The sequence below is a fragment of the Schistocerca piceifrons genome, chromosome X (genome assembly GCF_021461385.2).
Source record: "Schistocerca piceifrons isolate TAMUIC-IGC-003096 chromosome X, iqSchPice1.1, whole genome shotgun sequence".
NCBI lineage: Eukaryota > Metazoa > Arthropoda > Insecta > Orthoptera > Acrididae > Schistocerca > Schistocerca piceifrons.
This window is the reverse complement of record NC_060149.1, coordinates 607,935,459-607,947,585: the sequence shown is the minus strand read 5'-3', so window position 1 is coordinate 607,947,585 and position 12,127 is coordinate 607,935,459. Positions and strand designations below refer to the sequence as shown.

Sequence of the window (12,127 nt, the reverse complement as noted above, 5' to 3'; positions counted from 1 at the left end):
AGGCTTGCGGAAAAGCTAGTAGAAGTGGCCACATTGAATTCTAAACTTAGCACAGGGAGCATGTGGCATCATAGAGGTTGTCTTAAGGTCCACCATCTTCGATTTTATATTTAAGACATTTGGTCTATGTCAGAAATCCTGGATTTTTGAATTCCCTGTCATTTTATATCTCGGGCAATTGCCCCATGTCTGCTGTGATGCCAGAGGGGTGGGGGGTGAAGATCAGAAATTAGCTTTATTTATTTTTATTTGTTTATTTACATTTTTGCATGTGTGACCATCAAGCTGATGTCTTTAGCAAACGTCATACGTAGGTTGAGTAGATTATAATAGATAACACATACAGTAGTGGTGCATACATTCATCTTAAAATTCTAATTATATTACATGTTACAACAGAGGGCAAGTAGTTCAGAGTTCACTGAGTGAATATAAACTTTATTCACTAAGAAGGTTTTCAAGTCCCTGTGGAACAGCTTTGGTTCACAAGTTTTCAATGCTTGTAGCAGCTTGTTGAAACATATCCGTCTACTAATATAAGACTATTGCCAGTTATTTTTAATTACGTTCTCTGCTTGAAGTAGTTATCCTTACTTCTAGCATCATAATTATGTTTATCACTGTACTTATTTACTTTGTTTTTACCATTCAGGAAAAATAATAAGTTTATCAAATACAAGGATTATACTTTTAGACATATATGTTGGACAAAGGTTTCATGACAGGATTCTCTGGAGTTTCTTGCAAAACTAACATTCCATTCAAGTGCAGGTCTGCAGCATAACACCACTGTTCAATACCATAATTAAGAAATGGATAAACTGTTCCATAGTAAACAAATCTTAGTATTTGACTTGGGATTATTTTTGCCAGCTGACTTATCAGGTAGAAGCTATTTTTTCTCACACACAGAAGTAACATGGTTTACATAACAGATTTTAATGCAGGTGAACACCAAGGAATTTAATATTATCTGTTTCTGCAAATGTAATACGTTTCTGCAGATGTAATACCACAAATAGTCTTTATTTCAGCCTCATGAGAACAAGTAGCTTTAAATGTCAGTAGCTGGGATTTACTGATGATGGTGTTTAGATCCATGCAACCGTTATAACTCACCATCAGGTCCAATGATGTCATCTCTAAATTGGCTGTTTCAGTATGCACAGAGTCACTTCAGTATAGTCAAGTACAAGTAGACTATACTAGCTTAAAAAAGGATGGGATTGCCATACAGATACGACCATTGGGCATAACTATTATTATATATCAATACAACGGCTGATTGGTTAGCAGTGAGTATTGTTCTGTTTATACACACATTTATACAGATGTGACACACACACACACACACACACACACACACACACACACACACACACACACCTATGTATATAGGTATGCTAGTTCTGCAAGGTTCGCAGGAGAGCTTCTGTAAAGTTTGGAAGGTAGGTGAGGAGGTACTGGCAGAAGTAAAGCTGAGTCGTGCTTGGGTAGCTCAGTTGGTAGAGCACTTGTCCACGAAAGGCAAAGGTCCCGAGTTCGAGTCTCGGTCCGGCACACAGTTTTAATCTGCCAGAAAGTTTCATATCAGCGCACACTCCACTGCAGAGTGAAAATCTCATTCTGGAAACATCCCCAAGGTTGTGGCTAAGTCATGTCTCCACAATATCTTTTCTTTCAGGAGTGTTAGTTCTGCACGGTTAGCAGGAGAGCTTCTATTAAGTTTGGAAGGTAGGATACGAGGTACTGGCAGAAGTACAGCTGTGAGGAGGGAGCGTGAGTCGTGCTTGGGTAGCTCAGTTGGTAGAGCACTTGCCCGCGAAAGGCAAAGGTCCCGAGTTCGAGTCTCGGTCCGGCACACAGTTTTAATCCGCCAGGAAGTTTCAGGAAAGATTCTGTGTGCCAAATATCATATTTGTCAGGAGAATAAAAAAATAATCTCTCTCTCTTTGTACACAGCTGATTTGTATCTAAAAAAATGAGAAGGTCGTCTGATGTGACAGAATTATGCTGCTCATCGCATCATTGCAAAAAACAATGAAATAAATTAGAAAATAAATACTTTAGTAAGAATGTTCTAAACGCCATACGTAGAAACTGACTGGTTCTAGGTCCAAAAAGAAATTTCCTTTCAGGGAAAGAAACAGCAACCACCCAGTGGTAATGATGCTATTTATTTACACAAATGGCGCCGTTATCAATTACGAACAGACATGGCCATCTTCAGACAGTTTCCGTTTACATTACACTTGTTGTTGTTTACAGTACTTGTCAGCTGTTTTTTCAACAACTAATGTAAACAACGGCAAATATAACATAAACGTGAGCAGCAGTTTGAAGACGAACACGTCAGTTCGAAACCGGTAACGGAGTTATTTGTGTAAGTAAATAGCATTAACAGTAGCTGGATGCTGTTTTCTTTTTTGCAAGACTCGACTTGTATTTTGTACACAGTCACGGTCTCCAAAATTTCAGTTTTCGACAAATTAGCAAGAAGAAAGTTTTTGGTCAAAGTACCATTAATGAGGCACTACATTTTATTCGTCATAATACAAGTTCAGAACCACATAATGTTTAGAAATAAAAACACTTTGGCTGTAAAACTCTTTTATTCTTAGACAGTACCGGTTCCACAGCACTTACGATTTCATCTTTGGGTGCAAATCTACATGTAAGTGGATGCCTGAGACTGACAATGAACGCTGGGTCTTTCCACAATATGTTATTTGTTTCACGACTCGACTCCGGTGAGTACATTTTTCATTACGGTTTCATATTGGGTATGGGATTATTTAAGTTTCTTCATGATTGTTTTTCCAGTTACATACAAATTCACACCTGAGGATGCAGCTGTAAGTGCCGTGAAACTGGTAGTGCCTAAGAATGAAAGGATTTTACAGCCGAAGCAATAGAACTCACACAAGACCTAACTGATTGCCTTTATTCACAGCATTTTCAGGGATAACAAGAAGCTTCATCTTCACGTCAGATACGAACGTCAGATACGAACCTACCTATAGTATTACCATTAGTCACGTCTCTACACACTTACTTTAAGTAAACTTCCTAATTTTGTGACTCCTTTTCTGTATAATTTCCTGAACCTGTGCAACAAGAGGGCAAAGTCTCGTAGATCTCACTTGGTAATGGTGCAATGACTATCACGAGCAGTTCTAAATTTTTCGAATAGTTCCTCTTTCACACTTTCGCGAGTTTCATTTTGGTGCATGTTCATTGTTCACGTAAATCTTTCTTCCATTTATACAATTAACGTTCAGATTTTATTAGCCAATACCAGCTTTGCAAACTGCTTAATTTTAAGGGCTTTCTTTCTCCTTTGTTTAGCCAACAAATTTACAGCCTTTACTTGTCACTGACAGCTATTACCGTACATGTTTTCTTTGAGCTTGGAAGGTATTGTATTTGTGTGTTTGGACTTGAATTAGCACAACAATCATCGCTTGAACCAAAATTCACAGAATTGTCAGTTATTTCCTGTTTCTTGTAATATTTACACACTATCTAACAAAATGACATCATTCGACTGAATTCCCAAGAAATTAACTAATAAATGACACATAGCTTATGTATGTCTTCAGGAGGCGTAGGTGATTTCAGTTGCATACCACGTTCTTAATATTTCATCTTTACAAGGTTTAAAGCGTTATTGAATTTCCCATTGCTGTGAACCTCTGGAATCTGCACAGAGACAGATGCTATTAGCAAAGATATGTACCAAGAAATCACAAAGAAAATTAATTAAGTTCCATCTCCTTCGTTGACACTTAGCGATGCCACAAGAGGAACTGCTAGTTATTATGGACATTAAATAAGTTGCGAATTCTGGTGAATAGTAACTGTGAACAGCTGTGTCAGAGAAACTACCAACGAGAACCTCGGTTCGCTTTACCAGTTAACGATCGCGTCGTGCAGTGTTATCCGTTTACTGATGAGCCGACAAGGATATGAGCCTGCTGTGTTCACCATGCGCTGTCTGCTACAACTACGGTAGGAGTGTACAACTTTCTCCAGCCGCCTACCGACCTAAGAATTCGATAATTTTCAGCAGTTTTTAAAAACACTTGCAGTTTGTCTTAGCAGCTAAAATTTTGCCATTGAGTTACTTTCGGTGCATTCTTTCCATATAAAAATTTTAGGGCGAATTCCGACATGTTGGAGTGGACCATTCCCCTTGTTAGAATGAGCGATTGGGGGGAATCAGGTGACCTCCAATAAAACTGTTTTGGGAGAATGTCGACGGTATAAGACGAAAAGTAAATGACGGTGTGAACGCGGCTGAAGAGTGGAAATGGTAAATTTTTAAAATGCGAATTTTACGAAGAAAAGCGGTTTGAGTGCAATTGTATTCTAGGTACACAGTTGGATATCCTTACACTTGATTCAGGTGCCAACCATGGAGAAACTCTTTGAAATGATTTAGTAGATGGTGCATGGTCTTTGTGCCAAGCTGTGTTCCCTTCTGGAGTTCCAACAGTTAGAAGATATGAAAAGTGAAATTTGTTGACTACAACTCTACTAGTTACAATCTAATGCTGTATTTCTGTGCAAGAAACTTGATAGTCTGGGCAACCACACCCATTGTACATAATGTTGGCACATCACACCCATGTACATCAAGTATCAGAGGATTAATGTTTCCGTAGCTTTACACCTGTCTTCATGAACCCCAAGGCAAATTAGGACCAAAAATTTATGAAAAAGACTGTTTAATTGCAAAATTATAGTAATCGATGAAGCAGAATCTGGAAAATGGGAACATCTAATTTACAATATTAAAGTGGAAAAGTCTTTTTACCAGTTATAGAATTAATTCATTGCCTTTATTGGTGTCTTGACCTGAACAGGACACCTTTGTCTTTGCGAGGACGACGAAAAGACTTGATATAATACAGATTCCAATCGAATCTAATAGTGTGATTCGACTTCTCGATAAAGAAATGATTCCACAGTGTAATCAAGTTTTTAGAAAATTGCCAGACAAATATAATTCCCGATGGTTTCGTTGAACGTCAGTCATTTATGCAAGGTCAATTCGCCAGCAACACGTTCTACGGATTTGATCAAGTATGCCTGGTACGCAGCACTATATGCGGAACAGCCACGACAATTTATTACTTCATTACAGTTCTGTCTAAATGAAACTAATAAATACAATGAGGCGCTTGAATGTATTAATTTTCCTTCTGGCACAACTTCTGTAATGGAATTCTTCTTTTATCAAGTGTGTCTGGTGTAAAGAAAATGTTTGTTTTTGTCATCAAATAAACACTTCGCATTTTTGTGACGACTGCCGGCAACAAAGTTGGGATTGTTCCATTTTTACCAAATTATACATTATTCAAATACTATTGTAAGGTCCGCTCTGTAGCAGTCGTTATAAAATATTTAATGTCAAGAAATTAAAGTCCCAATAGATGCAAGCCGTCTGTAATATAACAGCAAACACTGCCATGATTTTCTAGTCACTTGTGTAACAATTACTAAGCTGCAGCTTAGATGTCGATATGGACTGCAAGTTACTCAAAAAATAAATGACTAGATACATTTTTGGTATGGATTAAGTGCTTAGCATCCGTGTGTGTCCACCTTGCACTTCACGAAATGCCGCTCTACGTTCACTTGTCACGGCTTCGTCTGCTTATTCGCTGACTAGGCAAGAGGGGTTAGAAGCGGTACTTCGTCTGGCCAAAATGAGTAACAAATATTTCTTCAAAAATTCTTGCAGTGCGCAAAAATGTTTGCAGTAGATTTCTTTCGGTGTGTTCTTCGTATAAGGAAAATTTCAGGGTGGGTTTCGACATGTCGGATCGGACCATTCCCTTGTAAGTAACGATTAACCTTAGACTCGTGTACACTTCTGTAAGAGAGCATAAGTTGATGAATTGGACCGCAGAGCCAATGTCCTCAGATTCTCGAGACTCTCACCATCCGAGGGGTGCGGTGTTTTAACACACTATACTCGCCTTTGGGATGACGGTTCAGATCTCCGTCCGACCATCTTATTTAGGTTTAACATGATTTCCCTAATATATTTAGGAAAATGCCGAATGGTTCCTTTTTCAAAGGACGATTTCCTTCCCAATCCTTGAAATATTCTGAGCCTGTGCGCCGCCTCTAACGTTTCTAATGATATTGTCGATGGGATGTTAAAACACAATCTTCCCTCCTTCGCCGGCCGGGGTGGCCGAGCGGTTCTAGGCGCTACAGTCTGGAACCGCGCGATCGCTACGGTAGCAGATTCGAATCCTGCCTCGGGCGTATATGTGTGTGATGTCCTTAGGTTAATTATGTTTAAGTAGGTCTAAGTTTTAAGGGAACTGATGACCTCAGAAGTTAAGTCCCATGGTGCTCAGAGCCTTTTGAACCATTTTTCCTTCCTTGCTCATCATATTCGCAGAACTCCAGCAAGGAAGAAATGAAAAAACTAGTATAGTACTGATGTAACAGCGGCGCCTTGATTTCCAATGTGTGCAGTCCTCAACATTAGACATCTATTCGCTCTGTTTCTGATCCCTGGTGGGGGAGGATTGGGGTAAGAATCTGGCAACAATGCATGACGTCATCGGAAATTTGTCAACAATGCAGATTGTTCTGAAACAGACATAGTTGTTTTTTTTATTTTCGTTAGTCAGCAAAGACTTATGATCTCTCATCCTTGTAATGAACCGAGAGAGGTTGTTGCAATACAGACTTCACTACACTTAGGTGAAATTCTAAATACCCCACATTCCAACGGAGGAGAGTATTTAACACTTACAAATCGGAGTGCGCGACATGTTTTCTTAGTTGGTCTAAAGATCGGTTCTGATATGTTTCCGGAAAATCAGCGCAGCAGAACATGTTCTTCAGTCAGGAAATCATGAGCTGAAGTTTTCCGAAACCAAAATTTATCTACAAATATGAACTACTATCTGCAGAAAGAAGTCACTGAAGTAAGTATACGCGGGGGGAGGGGGGGGGGGGTAATTTTAAGAAAAAAGAGGAATCCATCCATGAAACTTAGTGAAATATGGATAGTAGCTCAACAGAACTGTTGGTTAAGTTTTAACTCTGACAAGGATTTTCTCTGCCAGTCACGTTAATCTTCGAACACGCACTACATCCACAGTATTTATGTCGCTGTCTGACGTCGAACCTGTCAGTCGGCAAGACTCTGCCGAACTAGGCGCAACGCTGAAGATATCTAGCACTGTTCTGGGCGATGCTTGAGGAAATAAAAAAAAGTTTCATGCACCACGACCATACAGCCGAGAAGACCCATCAGCAGCTAACGGTCGCCGCCATACTCGCCGACGACAGTAATCAGGGGATGTGCAGAACCGTGATTCATCGCAGAACAGGTGCGACTATCCATCAGCAGTCCATCATTCCGGTTGCAGCACCACTTCAAACGTAGCTGTCTGTGCTGTTGTGTTAACGGCAGCCTATACATGGGACGTAACTTCCTTAGTCCGGATGCTGCTAGCCATCGTCAAATGAGACGTGACGACACAGAATGTTGCAAGGGTCTGTTACCTGCTCTCGGATGGCAGGCGCAGATGTGAAGGAATTATGATTTGCTTGGTGCACTGTACGGTGATTCTCTATCAAGGTGGTCAGACGTTGTCGACCGGAACCTTGACGACGAGCATACCTGCCCTCACATTCCCAGGCAGTGGAACAATGCGCCAGTGTCACCCAGAACGCCCCACAAACTTCTGCATTGCACGAATTGACCAGCCAACCAAATGGAGACTCACAATGAGGCCCCTTTCAGACTCTCACAAACTGATGACGCTGTCTCATACGAGTACATAGCATCTTCATGGCCTTCGCTTACATGCCTTGTGAAAAGTTATTTATTACCTTTAAATTAAAATATATTTAAGATTTTTTACTTATTCGACATCCACAAGGACAATTTCACTTGGGATCTGTGCGAGGTACAAAAGCATATCTGATTTTCTTTGGAAATAATTATTGCATGTTCTTGACCTGACGAGCCGGCCTCTGTGGCCGAGCGGTTCTAGACGCTTCAATCCAGAACCGCGTTGCTGCTGCGGTCGCAGGTTCGAATCCTGCCTCGGGCATGAATGTGCGTGATGTCCTTAGGTTAGTTAGTTTTAAGTAGTTCTAAGTCTAGGGGACATCTGACCTCAGATGTTAAGTCCCATACTGCTTAGAGCCATTTGAACCATTTTCTTGTTCTGAAGACATGTTCTACATCCTGGTTGATATCCTCACTATGGATCTATTGGAACTGTAAGTACAGTCTAATGTAATCTAATCTTCACAGTTATCACTCAACTTCTGACGCTGTTCACGCCCCTTATATACCCTACCAGACCTAGTAACAACACTAAACACGAAAACTATTAATGCACTCTGGTGGCCATTCTACCTCTAACCGAGAATTGCAAGTTAAATCCTTCAGATACCCGCCAATGCTGAGGATGTGTATGAAATTATAAGGAGCGATCATATAGCTTAATTTCGGATGCCATACAGTCCAGATAATTATCCGGGATGTTATGCCGTGGTCGGTTGATGAATTCAGCCGACCACGGCATAACGGCCGGCATAATTATAATGGATGTATTTACTAAGATGGTATCTGTTCTTTCGGACATGTCCGAGAGAACAGATACCATCGGTGACCAAGCAGCTAGTTAGAATGAAATTACAATGAAATGAACACCCTTAGCTGCTTACAGGTGTTGACATACGTCAACGGGGACAGATGAAAATGTGTGCCCCGACCGGGACTCGAACCCGGGATCTCCTGCTTAAATAGCAGACGCTCTATCCATCTGAGCCACCGAGGACACAGAGGATAGCGCGACTGCAGGGATTCATCTCTGGCACGCCTCCCGCGAAACCCACATTCTCAACGTATTGTCCCGCACTACATTCGTAGTGCCCCCGCCCATTATACTCATTACTCGCGGCGCGTTGCCGATTCCCGTAAGAGGTCGGGCACTGTTTGTGCATTCGCACAGAAGAAGAAGATGGTCAAGTGGCCGGTGAGCCTTAACTATATATTTACTAAAATGGTATCTGTTCTTTCGGTGCCAGAGATGAATCCCTGCAGTCGCGCTATCCTCTGTGTCCTCGGTTGCTCAGATGGATAGAGTGTCCGCCATGTAAGCAGGAGATCCCGGGTTCGAGTCCCGGTCGGAGCACACATTTTCATCTGTCCCCGTTGTCGTAAGTCAACGCCTGTAAGCAGCTAGGTGTGTTCATTTCATTGTAATTTAATTATAATGGACATGATATTTCCGGTCGTGAAAGTCTACATTTTAGTATACAGTCCAGAAGCGGTATGCCAACCAGGCAAAATCGCCGCGACATTGAGGCAATCATACCACAAACGCACCAGGTTGAAGAGACCCGTTTGGTAAAACGTCGTGTCCTGCTGCTTGGAGAGTTCCGTAACTGCCTGCTGATATCCTCGCCCGACAGGAATGGTCAAACCTTCAAGGCCGTTAAGGGACCGAAGGCGTGATAATTGCAAGTAACGAAAGCAGGACTGTAGGGTGGATGGTCGAGTGTCTCCCACTTGAGTTGGCGTATTGTTGCGTTACGACATTTGCGGTAACGGGATGTGCATCTCTCACCTTAACGCCATTCCGCAACAGTAGTTTTCGACAGAAATGCTCCCCATACACATTATTCATTCTCCAATGAATGTCTACTGGTGTCTGCCCTTCGGCAGCTAAGAAAGAATAGCAGTATGTTGGTCTTGTCTGGACGCTTTTGGTAATAACGTCACCATAATTCACGTTTCCGCATTTACCGTACGCACATCGGAAAGACACGAATGTCACACTTATCCCTGGGCTACCCGTCGGTGCTTATACACCGGCATCGGAGTCGCGTTGCGTTGCGTGTAAGCTGCAGCAACGCCCACAAACGGAAACTTTTTGATCGAACCCCTTATACATTGACGTCCGATCCTGCCTTCTCGGCGTTTCACTGTTTTTATTAAGCAGTGTATATTGCTGTTCAAGATACTACAACCACGCTCTGAAAAATCACAGTGAAGTGCATTATAGAGAGTACTTCCCATTATACAACTTACTATGGCTTCTTGTTCCCGTCCCATTAGCGCACGGAGCGCGAAAATGACTACTTAATCGCCCCTGTGCGCACTGTAAGTAGTCTAATTTCGTCTTCGTGGTCCCAAGGGGAGTGATATTCCTTAATTTCTCACTGGTTTTCGAAGCTCTGCAAGCTTGCTTTCACAGGACGTTTGCGTCTGTCTATAAGCATCAGACAGTTCACTTTTTTCAGCGTCTCCGTGACGCTCTTCCGTGGGTAAAACAAGCCAATGACAGTTCGTACTGATCATTTTAGTATACGTTGAATATTCCTGTTAGTCCTATTTGGTATGAATCCCACATACTTCAGCAGTTTTCTAGAGAGGGTTACACGAGTATTTTGTAGGCAGTCTCTTTTATAGACTGATTGCATTTCGCCATTATTCTACCAATGACGTGAAGTCTGCAGTCTGCTTTATCTACAGCTAAGTCTATGTGACTGATCGAGTCCATATCGCTATAATTTCTTATACCCAGCTATTTGTATGAGTTTACTGATTCAAGCTGTGACTCATTCGTATTGTAGTAACAGGATACTATTTTTTTACGTCTTATGAAGTGCGCTTTTTTATACCTCTGAACATTTAAAGCAAGCTGCCAATCTTTGCATCATTTTGAAATTTTATCAAGGTGTGAATGAATATGTATACAGTTTTTCAGGCAGTATCTGTTTATAGACAGCTGCATCACCTGCAAAAAGTCTATGGTTACAATTAATTCTGTATGAAAGGTCATCAATATACAACATGAACAACGAAGGTCATAACAGACTGCCCTGACGCATGCCTGAAGTACCCTCTAAGTCTTTACATGACTATCCAAAATAACATGCTACGTCCTTCCTACCTAGAAAGTTTCAAGTCACATATTGTGCTTGATAAATACCAAGGAATACTGTACATATCTGGCTGTTCTTCATTCAAGGCTTTCATGTCAAGTGAGAGAAGTGCGAATTGTGTTTCACATGCTCGATGATTTCGGAATCCATGCTGGTTGGCATGGAGGAGGTCATGTATTCAACAAAGGAATTAAGTACGACAGCGTTTAACGTCCTATTGGCGACGACTGTCTTGTATAACAGTGTTCCTACTCAAGACTATTCAGAATAAAGTTTGTTGTTTTGTATGTAAGATAAGAGTTCAGAACAGCTACCACTCCATTCCAAAAAGTCAGCATTGACGAAACTACCCTTTTGTTCAAACGATGCTTGGCTTTCGGACAGCATTTTACATCTAAAAGAAGTTGTTTTGGCATTAAAATGGTTTGTGTGATTATAAGACGACGGTTATACTATGTTTTGTAGTTTACACATGTGAAAACGGCTGCAGAGTAGTGTGTGCAGTTAGCGTGTACAATGCCAGCACAGAAATCAATGTGGCGTCAGGTGTTGGTTCACACACAGTTGCATGTGCCGGTCATGGAGGGGGTTAAGAATTGTATAAAATATTTTCGATTATCGTGAAACAATTACGATCAGTTGTGCGCTATTACATTGGTTATGTGGGTTCTTTTCTGTCATATGAGAGAGATAGTGCTGAGAATACTAATGAAGAATTAGAGAGACTGTCATATAAAAAATGAGGTGAAATGTGTACGTTCTTGGAATTCATTTACTGACTGAAGATAATAAGAGTCTCATCTGTGGTTCTCAGATTTTAATAGGTACCAGGAAGTGAGTAGGGGTTGCAGCTAAAAAAAGAAATTGGACAGAGGCCTTTATTTAGGACAGAATGGGTTGGGCACGCTACAGTTGATAAGGTGCGTAGATATTTAGAATTATTCATCGTTCGTGATATGGAAAGTATTGAAATTACCGTGGGATTCGATGCGGAGGAAGGTGGATTGCTCTCGGAGAGTGTATTCTTGAGGTGGGTCGTTCCCAAACGAACGACTTCAAAGAAACGGTTCACTAAAGTGAAAAGAAAGACCGAGGATCGACTTCTAAGGAAGGATAATTCACCGTTCGCATCTGTCTCGGGTGATCTCATTCCTGGGAATGGTCTTCAATTCCATCGTGCTCAGTC

At 41.2% G+C, this 12,127-nt stretch overlaps 1 protein-coding gene and 1 non-coding gene across 3 annotated transcripts in view; both read right to left on the bottom strand.

Moving 5' to 3' along the window:
• LOC124723166 overlaps positions 1-12,127 on the bottom strand; it is a 246,139-nt gene that overhangs the window by 107,866 nt on the left and 126,146 nt on the right. The window lies entirely within an intron of this gene.
• On the bottom strand, positions 8,755-8,828 carry Trnak-uuu. Its single transcript has one exon. It is a non-coding gene; the product is annotated as a tRNA-Lys (tRNA).